General features: G+C 42.9%; 1 long non-coding RNA gene across 1 annotated transcript; it reads left to right on the forward strand.

Annotated features, from left to right (window-relative positions):
* The first annotated feature begins 87 nt into the window (after positions 1 to 87).
* Positions 88 to 10031, forward strand: LOC144245036 (uncharacterized). The gene is made up of 3 exons (XR_013339139.1): positions 88 to 218; positions 1744 to 1816; positions 9599 to 10031. It is a non-coding gene; the product is annotated as an uncharacterized LOC144245036 (long non-coding RNA).
* Positions 10032 to 11644: the final 1613 nt, after the last annotated feature.

The following is an 11644-nucleotide window of genomic DNA, read 5'->3' on the forward strand; positions in this document are numbered from 1 at the left end:
CGGGCTTGGCGGGCCTGCAGGGCTGTGGGCCGCCGGGTGGGCGGGGCCTGGGCTTTGCTTCTAGACTCCGCCTCCCGGCCACGCCCCTCAGCGTCCCGGATGTACTCTGCCTGAAGAGGATGGGCGGCCGGGACATCTCTTAACGCCGCGTACAGCTGCCGTAGCTGCGGCGCCTTCTTCAGCTAAGGATTTGAGAGGCTGAAGGGCGGGCGTGACAGGTGACTGAGCAGAAATAAGCCCATTTTTGTTTTGGTTGTGGGATGTTGTTTTGTTTGTTTGTTTTAACTTTACGTGAACTCCCTGGGAATTCTTGACCAAGGCGTGAAGGAGCAGTGTGCTAAAGAAAAGAAATTTAGCCCTTTAAATAAACTTGATGAAGTGCTGTACCAAGTGAAATGGCTAATCCACCTGCCTCTCAGTCTCCTTTTGTTTTCTGAGCCCACAGGCAAGGCTCTGTCTAGCTAATGAGAACTTGTCTGATAGAAGAAGGTGAAGTCCAAGGTCCTCTTAGGCAATTTTTTAGCAAGACATCATTTCTGGGAGAGATTTTTTTTTTAAATTTTTAATGTTTTATTTATTTCTGAGAGAGAGAGGGAGAGACAGTGTGAGCAGGGGAGGGTCGGAGAGAGAGGGAGACACAGAATCTGAAACAAGCTCCAGGCTCTGGGATAGCTGTCAGCACAGAGCCCTTCGCGGGGCCCGAACCCTCGAACCATGAGATCATGACCTGAGCGGAAGTCGGACGCTTAACCGACTGAGCCACCCAGGCGCCCGTCTGGGAGAGATTTCTTTTTTTTTTTTTAATGTTTTATTTATTTCTAGGAGAGAGAGAGACAGCGTGAGCAGGGGAGGGTCAGAGAGAGAGGGAGACACAGAATCTGAAACAGGCTCCAGGCTCTGACCTGGCAGTCAGCACAGAGCCCGACGCGGGGCTCGAACCCAGAACCGCGAGATCATGACCTGAGCGGAAGTCGGACGCTTAACCGACTGAGCCACCCAGGCGCCCCTCTGGAAGAGATTTCTAATGTCAACATGATTGACTTAACTAGTACTGTAAAAAAAAAATAATAACAATAAATAATTCATGTTCTTAGGGAGAAACCACCTAAATAGGCAATTGCTAAACAAATCTATACTGGGTGTTACATCACAGGCAACATTTAAATCAAGCATCCACATGGATCGCCTAATGTGTGGAGATGTGACTACAACATCACAACACTGGAGACGAGGATATCTAGCTATTGTAAAGGAATTAAATACTATAAACTCTTACTAGGGCTAACAGGACTTTAACTTTTCAAAGTCACCAAAGAATTTGACTATGAATTTGTGGTCCCTTTGTTAGTTGGAAAAGAAGTACTGAGATTCAACCCATGTTGGCCTCTGTGAAACCTTCCTTTTCCTCCCAGGACAGTTCATCAGCCTCTCTACTGAACCCTGTCTGGGGCATACTGCCCATGGTTTGGTTCCAGCCTAGATGTTTCCTCCTCCTCCAGGAAGTCTTCCCTGATTCTCTGGGACTGGATTAAATGATTCAGTGCACCAATTTGTTTAACATGTGTCATCCAGTAGTGGGATAGCCTACTTGTATATTTTCCCCCATTATGTTTTATTTCTTTGAAGGAACTCTGGATTTATCACTAGTATCTGGTATAATGCCTGTCTCGTAAATATTTGTGGGATTAATGAATAGTGAAAGCGTACTCATAATTTTGAATTTGTGCTTTCCTTTTCCTGCAGCCTGAAGAGTTAAAACAGTGGTTCTCGGGATACCTGGCTCGCTCAGTTGGAAGAGGAATAGCTGGAGAGCTCGGTGAGAGGACCATGCAGCTCTGGACCTCAGGGTTTTGAGTTCGAGCCCCACAGTGGATGTAGAGATTACTTTCAAAAAATAAATAAACACAGGATTTCTCAGTTTAGGTAATCTCTATACCCACCATGGGGCTCAAACTCACAACCCCAAGATCAAGAGTCACATGCTTCATGGACTGAGCCAGCCAGATGCCCCAGGATTCCTTTAAATTCTTAAGGACCAAAAATAGCTTTTGTTTATATGGATTATATTTATTGATATTTACTGTATTTGAAATTAAAACTGAGGAATCAGAAAAAATATTCACTTTAAGATAGTAATAAACATTGCATGTTAACATAATGTTTTTATAAAAAATAATTTGAAAGGCAATTTTTTAAAGTTTATTCAATTTGAGAGAGAGACAGAGTGAGTCAAGGAGAGGCAGAGAAAGGGAGAGAGAGAATCCCTCCATGAGTGTGGAGCCCAAAGCAGGGCTTGATTTCACCACCGTGAGATCATGACCTGAGCCTAAATCAAGAGGTGGATGCTTAACCGACTGAGTCCCCCAGGCGCCCCTATATCATAAACTTCTTAGGTGTAGGGAGTCCCTGTCTGTCCTATTAACCTACACATCCCCATTTCATAGCACTTAGTAGGCCCTCAGTCAGTGAATGAATCCATCACTTTACATCATTGCTTTCCTGGCACCAGCAATTGTGTCTGATCTATATAAAGAGTTCAATACAGGGGTTTCTGGCTGGCTCAGTCAGTAGAGCATATGAATCTGGATCTCGGGGTCATGACTTTGAGACCCATGTTGAGCATAGGGTTTACTTAAAAAAAAAGAGTTTAATATATGTTTGTTAAATAGAAAAACACTCACATGGCAAGCCATTGTAATAAATGGGATGTGGGCTTGATCCATTAGGATAAAGTAAGACTTACTGGTTGAGAAAGCTAAAACTCAACTTGCATGTTTGTCCATAATCGAGTCTAAGTTCGGTAAACTATTAACTTTTTTAAAAAAATTTTTTTCTGAGAGAGAGAGAGAGACAGCATGAGCAGGGGAGGGTCAGAGAGAGAGGGAGACACAGAATCTGAAGCAGGCTCCAGGCTCTGAGCTAGCTGTCAGCACAGAGCCCGACACAGGGCTCAAACCCATGAACCGTGAGATAATGACCTGAACTGAAGTTGGATGCTTGACCGACTGAGCCACCCAGGCACCCCTAAGTTTGGTAAACTATTAAATGAGATTGCAATCCTGTAACAAGGGAAGTAGAAATGTTCAGCAACCTAGTGTCAGAAAAGACCGGGTCAAAGTGTTCCACTTCAAAGATGCACCAATCAAGGTCAATGAGCAAGAACAGGGCCTGGATATCCATCACCAGTTAGAGACACATAAGAGCCCGGCTTCAAAGGCAGCTGTGACCCTGTGAGTTTTACTGTGAGCCGTGGGCGTTCCCTCTGAATTGTTTGTCATGTTGATGCTGCTTGGCTGCCTCACCGTGAAGACTGGGGAAGTTATCGCCTCTCACATTCAATTCCTAGAATAGAATTAGGTGATAAATATACAATGAACAAGTCTAATTATATAACGGGTAGGAAGGGATGCCTGCCCATATTCAAAAGGGAGAATGTTGCCCATTATGGATTTTTCATGGAAGGTTGACAGTTGGTGGCGTGCACATTGCATGAGTGGGTTATAGTAAGAGCTTTGCCAAAGGAACATTTCTAGAAGCACCATTCTGAAAAGAAGATACATGGTAGATATATATATATATAGTCTACCAAATCTCCATATTATATGGAAGTTATGGTGGCTCTTAGATATGGTCTAAGATGCTCCAGGATATGTTTTCTGGTGTTAGAATCTCAAAGCAACTTTGAGGCAAATGTTGAGAGCACCACGATGAATTGAATAATATCACTGAAACTCAGGCAAACATCTCTGTATTTTCCACGGTAAATTTCAGAAATAAAGGAAGAATCTAAGGTTTTTTTCTTTCTTTCTTTTTTTTTTTTTTGGTAATTGGGGGCACCAATTACCAAATTAATTTCAATCTAATGCTAGTGTCCTCCCAATGAGTGCCCAAAATCAATAGGTGTATGCAGAAATTGAGGTCAAGCAAACACTTGAATTTAACAGGACAGGGAAGGGGAAGGAAAAAATCTTGAGCTGAGGAGCTGAGTTTTTTTTTAAGATTTTATTTTTAAGTAATCTTTATACCCAACATGGGGCTTGAACTCCCAACCCCGAGATGAGATTAAGAGTTGCATGCTCCACTGACTGAGCCAGCCAGATGCTCCTTAAGCTGATGAGTTTTAGATACGTGGGCAGGTACGGTGACCACAGAACCCAACACTCTTCAGGAAGAGTTTGGGCCATTTGTCACTAAGGGTCCTGTTGAAAGTCAGAGCAGTGACCAGAGCTCTGCAAAAGTGAGTGCTGGCAGGAGAACACATAAACAATCTGGGAGGGGTCTGGCCTCCGGTCACTGGACTGAGATTAGATCTAGCCAGAAATCATTGATACTTCCTCTTCCTTGTCTCCCAGATCCAAACTGTTCCTATGCATTCATTCACTTTACAAATATTGATGAATGAGTGCCTACGAGCTGTGAAGTCGGCAGTGAATGAGACAGATGGGGTTCCTACTCCCAAAGAGCTCTCATCCCCATGGGAAGTGGGGGAGACAGTCTGCTCCAGAAAAGTCTCCCTGAAGATGGGACCTTCCCACTGAGATTTGATGGACAAGAAGGGGTCAGGTGATGGGGGACAATAAATGGTGACAAGGCTGAGAAGGGTAAGAACCTTGATCGTGTAGGACTCTCTGTAAGCAGCGTGAGGAGGGGGCAAGTTCTAAATGCTATCAGAAGTGACTGAAGGGTGTTAAGCTAAGATCTGATTTCTGTTTTGAAAAGATTACCCTTGCTCCGGAGGGGAGAATGGGTTATAGGTGAATAAAAGTTGAAGCAAAGAGACTAATTTTGAGACTCTACCACTCATCTGGGTACCATTTATCAGGGTGACTTGTGGTTGGTAGTAATAATGGAAATAGAAAAAAGTGGACTGATGGGATTTTGGGGGTGAGGTCAACAGGATGGACTGTGGTAGTGAGAGAGGAAGAGGAATCCAGGGCAAGTCCTGCACTTTTGGCTTGAGTGACCAGGTGTATTGGGGTCTTCTTAAAATTTTTTTTTGTTTTATTTTTTAAATTTTTTAAAAATTTTACATTTATTTATTTTTGAAAGACAGAGTAAGACAGAGCATGAGCGGGGGAGGGGCAGAGAGAGAAGGAGACACAGAATCTGAAACAGGCTCTCAGGCTCTGAGCAAGCACTCAGCACAGAGCCTAATGCGGGGCTCGAACCCATGAACTGTGAGATCATGACCTGAGCTGAAGTTGGATGCTCAACCAACTGAGCCACCCAGGCGCCCCTTGTTTTATTTATTTTTGAGAGCAAGAGAGAGCATGAGCAGGGGAGGGGCAGAGACAGAGAGGGAGACACAGAATCCAAAACAGCCTCCAGGCTCTGTGCTGTCAGCACAGAGACCGACACTGGGCTCAAACCCACGAACCGTGAGATCATGACCTGAGTTGAAGTCAGGTGTTTAACAGACTGAGCCACCCAGGTGCCCGGGGGTGTTCTTTACTGGCATAGGAGGTCGGGGCAGGGGAGGGGAGATCTGGAGGGAGTGGTGTGGAAAGGCCAGACCCAGAGTTCTATTCTGGCTATGTTGAGGTTGAGGTGCCAAATTAGCAATGAGGCTGGGGTTCCTGGCAGAGGCTCAGGTCAGTCATAATGACTTGAGCATTTCAGCACCGTCAGCAGTGGGGTACCAGAACGTACCTGAGGCAGTGGGGCCAGCGTCGGTATCAAATGCTGTTGATTTCACCTTCTCAACCTAGCTCAACATGTCCACCTCGCCCCTTATCCGCTACCATCCCTCGGGTCCAACCCTCTGCTCTTCCTTGGGCCACTGTAATTGGTCTTTGACTCCCTGCTTCTCTACTTGCTCTCCTTTAATCTGTAGCTGGTGTGATCTGTTGAAAATTTAATCAGATTATGCCTGCCCATTTTAAAACCCTTTAACTTGCTCTCAGGGGCACCTGGGTGGCTCAGTCGGTTAAGCATCCGTCATGCTGTCTCTCAGAAATAAATAAAACATTAAAAATAAATAAATAAAAATGTAAAAAAAAAGATGAATCTGCTACCGATTCATCCTTTAAAAAAAATACCTTGCTCTCAGGAAAAATCAGATCTTTACCTGCCCACAAGAAGGGTTGCCAAAGAAAATACAGGATGCCCAGTAAAATTTGAATTTCAGTAACAAATAACTTTTAGCATAAATATCATCACTTACCTTGAATTAAACTCAACCTGGGATCTTGTAATTTTTGTTTCTCCATTCCTTTTGAGAGAGAGAGTGCATGCACACGAGTGGAGGAGGGGCAGAGAGAGAATCCCAAGCAGGCTGTCAGCACTCACAACCCTAAGATCAAGATCAGCTGTATACTCTACCAGCTGAGCCAGCCAGGAGCCCCTAAATTGGTTCTATTCTTTTTTTTTTTTAATTTTTAAGTGTTTATTTATTTTGAGAGAGAGTGAATGAGCGAGCGCAAGTGGGGAAGGGGCAGAGAGAGAGAGAGACAGACAGAATCTGAAGTAGGCTCCAGGCTTTGAGCTGTTAGGACAGAGCCCAATGTGGGGCTTCAGCCCACAAACTGTGGGTGGCTCAGTTGGCTAAGTTTCTTATTTTGGCTCAGGTCATGATCTCATGGTTCATGAGCTGTATCGGGCTCTCTGCTGTCAGTTCAGAGCCCGTTTCTGATCCTGTCTCTCTCTCTCTCTCTCTCTGCCCCTCCCCACTTGTGCACTCTTTCCCTCTCTTAAAAGAAACAAACATTTAAAAAAGGTATATAGGGGCGACTGGGTGGCTTAGTCAGTTAAGCGTCCAACTTCGGCTCAGGTCATGATCTCACAGTTTGTGGGTTTAAGCCCCGCATCGGGCTCTGTGCTGACAGCCTGCTCAGAGCCTGAAGCCTGTTTTGGATTCTGTATCTCCCTTTCTCTCTGACCCTCCCCTGCTCATGCTGTCTCTCTCCCTCCCTCCCTCAGAAATAAATAAAACATTAAAAAAAATTAAGAAAAGGTGTTTATATATATATGTGTATATATATATATATATATACACATATATATATAAAACCTGGGTGGCTCAGTGGGTTAAGCGCCAGACTCTTGATTTTGGCTCTGGACATGATCTCAAAGGTTCGTGGGTTCAGATTCAAGCCCTGTGTAGGGCTCTGCAGTGACAGTGTGGAGCCTGCTTGGGATTCTCTCTCTCCTTCTCTATCTCTCTCTCTCTCAAAAATAAATAAACATTAAAAAAAAAAGATCCATAGGGAGAGGAAGAGAGGAACTCACCCAAAACACTTAAAATAATTGATTCATATTTGGATCCAGATCTGAAGAGGCTGTTTAAGATATGTATGCTTCTTTGAGTACATTTGGTTTAATTTTACTTAAAAGGACTCACTGAAGAAGTTTCAGCTGACACAGTGTTATTGCTTAGCAAATCCAAATAACAAAATATTGGTTTTTCCAGTTAAACTTCTGTGTATTAATCAGATCTGTCTCAAAAGCCATTCATCAGGTTGGGGAGGGTATCTTATTATGTGAAAAAGCTTTTTCATTTAGATGTAAAACTAGACCTATCATATCAGGAAAAAAGAAAAGTTCTTGACATTTTTATATTCCGAGAATACAAGGTCATGTTGCTCAAAAGAATCTGAGTATACCTACTATTGATCCACCAGGTAATATGAATTAGCCAGTTTTTAACAAATGACCCAAGCACCCTCATTTAATTATCTTTATAGAAGTAAAATGTAGGGGAGCCCGAGTGGCTCAGTCGGTTAAGTGACTGACTCTTGGTTTTGTTCAGGTCATGATCTCATGCTTTTGTGAGTTTGAGCCCTGCATCGGACTCTGCTGACAGTGTAGAGCCTGCTCGGGATTCTGTCTCTCTGTCCCTCGCTTGCTTGTGCACGCTCTCTCATTAAAAATAAATAGGACCTTGAGGGTGTTATGCTGAGCGAAACAAGTCAGGCAGAGAAGGACAAATATCATATGTTTGCACGTATAGGAGGATTAGGAGGAACTTAACGGAGNGGGTGGCTCTGTTGGTTAGGCATCTGACTTCAGCTTAGGTCATGATCTCACGATTTGTGGGTTCAAGCCCTACCCATGTCAGGCTCTGTGCTGACAGCTTGGAGCCGGGAGTCTATTTCAGATTCTGCGTCTCCCTCTCTCTCAGCCCCTACACCACTTGTGCTCTGTCTCGCTCTCAAAAATAAATAAACATTAAAAAAAATTTTGAAAAAGGACATTTTATAGAGGATGCCATATAAAAAAATAAATGAAATAAATACATATAAATCCAAATGCTTAGCCTTTAAAGGTTCTGAACAAGATTCCCTGCCCCTAAACTCAAAGATTAGCCTTTCTCCCACACCCGTGCAGTCCCTCAGCTGTAGCTAACCCAACTGCGTGCTGTTTCTCAAAATAAATATTTAAGAAATAGCCAAAAAGTGTTTGAGAGCTGTGATGAGTATGTTATGGTGAAAAAAAAAAGGATATGGGTGTTTGGCTTACTGAAAGGTTTTATTTTCAGAAGTACAAGCTTTGGGAGGTAGAATCAGCAGCCACATTTATGAGAGGGTCCTGTGGTCACCAAACAGCTCTGTATCTTGAAAATGATGGTGATTACATGAAGCTACACAGGTAGTGAAATTGCATAGATCCACATGCACACGCACACACACACGCGCGCGCGCGGGCACGTAGAACTAGTGAAATCTGAGTAAGCTTTATGGATTGTGTCAATTTCATGGTTATCATATTTATTGTATGATATTATACAAGCTGTTATCATCGGGGGAGGCCAGGGGTAAGGATGTACAGGACATCCCTACACATTTCTTTGTAACTCCCTGTGAATCCACAGTTATTTCATGAAATTAAAAAAAAATTTTAATGTTTATTTTTGAGAGAGAGAGACAGAGTAAAAGTGGGGGAGCAACAGAGAGAGAGGGAGACAGAATCCAAAGCAGGCTCCAAGCTGTCAGCGCAGAGACCGATGCGGGGCTTGAACCCACAAACCACAAGATTAAGACCTGAGCGGAGCTGAAGTCTAACGCTTAACCAACTGAGCCAGCCACGTGCCCCTTTGTAGTTATTTCAAAATGAAAAGTTAACCCAAACACACGACACTGACAACAAAAATGTAAAGACGGCAGTCAGATGGCGAACGAATTTGAGTGTAGATTTTATTCCTTGTCCTTGTGGTGTGTGAGGGATGACCATTCTCCTTGAGGAGAATTCTCTCTTCTCCAGGAATGGTTCTCACGTGGCTTCAGGAAGAGAGGATGACGCACAGTCTGTTGATGTCCTTTTTTTCTGGGAGCACACATGCAATCTATCATCACATTCTTTCCAAGAAGTGAACTGAAAGACTTAAGAAAGATTCTGCTCTGTCCTTACCAAGGCTCTGTTAGAATCAGGAAAGCACAGTTTTTAGAGTAACAGTGAGCTTGAGTTCTTACTTTCATTCTCTCCTGGTTAAAAACAAAACAAAACCCCAAAATTCAGTTGGCATTTACAAGGTGGTTTGCAGGAAGTCCTCAAGTAAAGATGCCGTTCAGTGTTTGTTACCACTGAAAGTGTGAACGCGGAATGAGAGTTGATGTTTGTTTATTCAATTAAATGTAGTTCCCTTCTGTTTTTGTTTCTGTAGTGGCCAATGTGTCTGCCGTGTAGCAAGCCAGCCAAGGCACTGAACGCCTAAATAAATCAGAGAACTTCTTTGTCTAAGTTTGCCCTTCATCACATGAACAACCAAAAAGAGTATTAATACGTTAAACCAACAGAGGACTTAAATGGGAATTGGATGCTAGCAATTGCTTAACAAGTGGAGAACAGTAAACTTTTAAAACTGTAAATACTTGTTTAAAAAGACAAATGTTCTCATTCACATGTTGTCAGCGGAATTGTAAAGTGGTACAATTTTCTTTGGAAGAGATGCTCGCAGTAAATACTCAAAGTCATAACAATATTCATATCCTTTGACCCAGTAATTCAATTTCTGGGAATTTGCCCAAAACAAATAATTAAAAAGAAGACATAAACTGTGTTATAAAGATGCTCCTAACAACTCTGTATAATACAAAAATCCAGAATAAGTTTTAATGCCAAATAATAAAGGAATGTTTTTTTCTTTTTAAAATTTTTAATGTTTTTCTTAATTTATTTCTGAGAGAAAGAGAGAGACAGCATGAGCAGGGGAGGGTCAGAGAGAGAGGGAGGCACAGAATCTGAAGCAGGCTTCAGGATCTGAGCTAGCTGTCAGCACAGAGCCCGATGTGGGGCTTGAACCCACGAACCGTGAGATCATGACCTGAGCCGAAGTCGGACGCTTAACCGACTGAGCCACCTAGGTGACTCAATAAAGGAATGTTTTAAGTAAATTGTGGATTTCCAACCTGGGGGACTATTATATAGCTATGAAAAATGGTAAACATGCTATGTGCCAAATGTAAAGGTGCTTATAAATCAATTCACAATCCTCAAAGCATTTTATAGAAAGGTATGCACTTATGAATCATCTTCCATAGAAAAAGGAGCAAACTGTAAAGTACTTTTCAAAAATGTTTTATTTATTTTAAATTTTTTTAAAATTTATTTTTATAGGAGAGAGACAGAGAGACAGCATGAGCAGGGGAGGGTCAGAGAGAGACAGGGAGACACAGAATCCGAAGACAGGCTCCAGGCTCTGAGCTGGCTGTCAGCACAGAGCCCGACGCGGGGCTCAAACCCACGAACCATGAGATCATGACCCGAGCCAAAGTCAGACGCTTAACTGACTGAGCCACCCAGACACCCCTGTAAAGTACTTAATTAAGGTGGAAAATGAAATTTATGTCCTTGGGTCTATAGGATAGATTTTAGCAAAATGCAAATAAGTAGAATAAGTGTAAGATGAGTGTGAGGAAATTCAAACCTGTAGAAATACTTCTCAGTTTTCAAGTTACGTTCTGAGAAGAGGCACAACACACTTTAGAACCGATGACTGGTCTTTAACCTCTGGATACAGAGGGCAGCAAGCTCTCTTTGGAATGCTCTGGATGTAATCACTAGTGTGCGTAAGACTACACAATGATTCTCAAGGGTTTCCAATGAGCAGCAAACTGCCAGCATCTTGCATGTGGAATCCCTTAGAGGCAGTAAAGTTATTTTGAAAGATAAAGATTAAAAAAAAAAAAAAACACAGAGGTCCAGATTTGGCTGGCTTCAATACTCTCGACAGACAGAGTGGCCAGTCTCCTTTAATTTTATCAATTAAAGGAGGGGAAATGATGATCTCCTGGCTTTTGTGTCTACCTTCTAACTTCCAGGTGTTTAATTCATTCAGCCCTGCAGTGCTGCTGTACCAAACAGCCACATTCAGTAGGATTTAAAGCCATGTTTCTTTGGCTACATCTAACCTTGAGTCCTCACTGCTGGGACCAGAGCACTAAGGCAAAGTACCAGACTGTTTCCAATCTTCCCAGGAGCAGGAGTAAATGTTTGGTCTTGAATGGGCTATCCCACTAGGTTGCATGTTATAGAAAACGAAGAATGTTTGACAGATTGGATATTAGAGGGCTGATAATTCAATGGAGAAAGTCAATATAACAAACTTGAAAACAGGACTCTGCTTGGATCAACCGCATGGAGGTAAGCACACACACACGCACGTACGTGTACACACAGGTTGATTGTTGTTCTAAAGCCATCAAAGCTT

The sequence above is a fragment of the Crocuta crocuta genome, unplaced genomic scaffold (assembly GCF_008692635.1).
Source record: "Crocuta crocuta isolate KB4526 unplaced genomic scaffold, BGI_CrCroc_1.0 scaffold288, whole genome shotgun sequence".
Taxonomy (NCBI): Eukaryota; Metazoa; Chordata; class Mammalia; order Carnivora; family Hyaenidae; genus Crocuta; species Crocuta crocuta.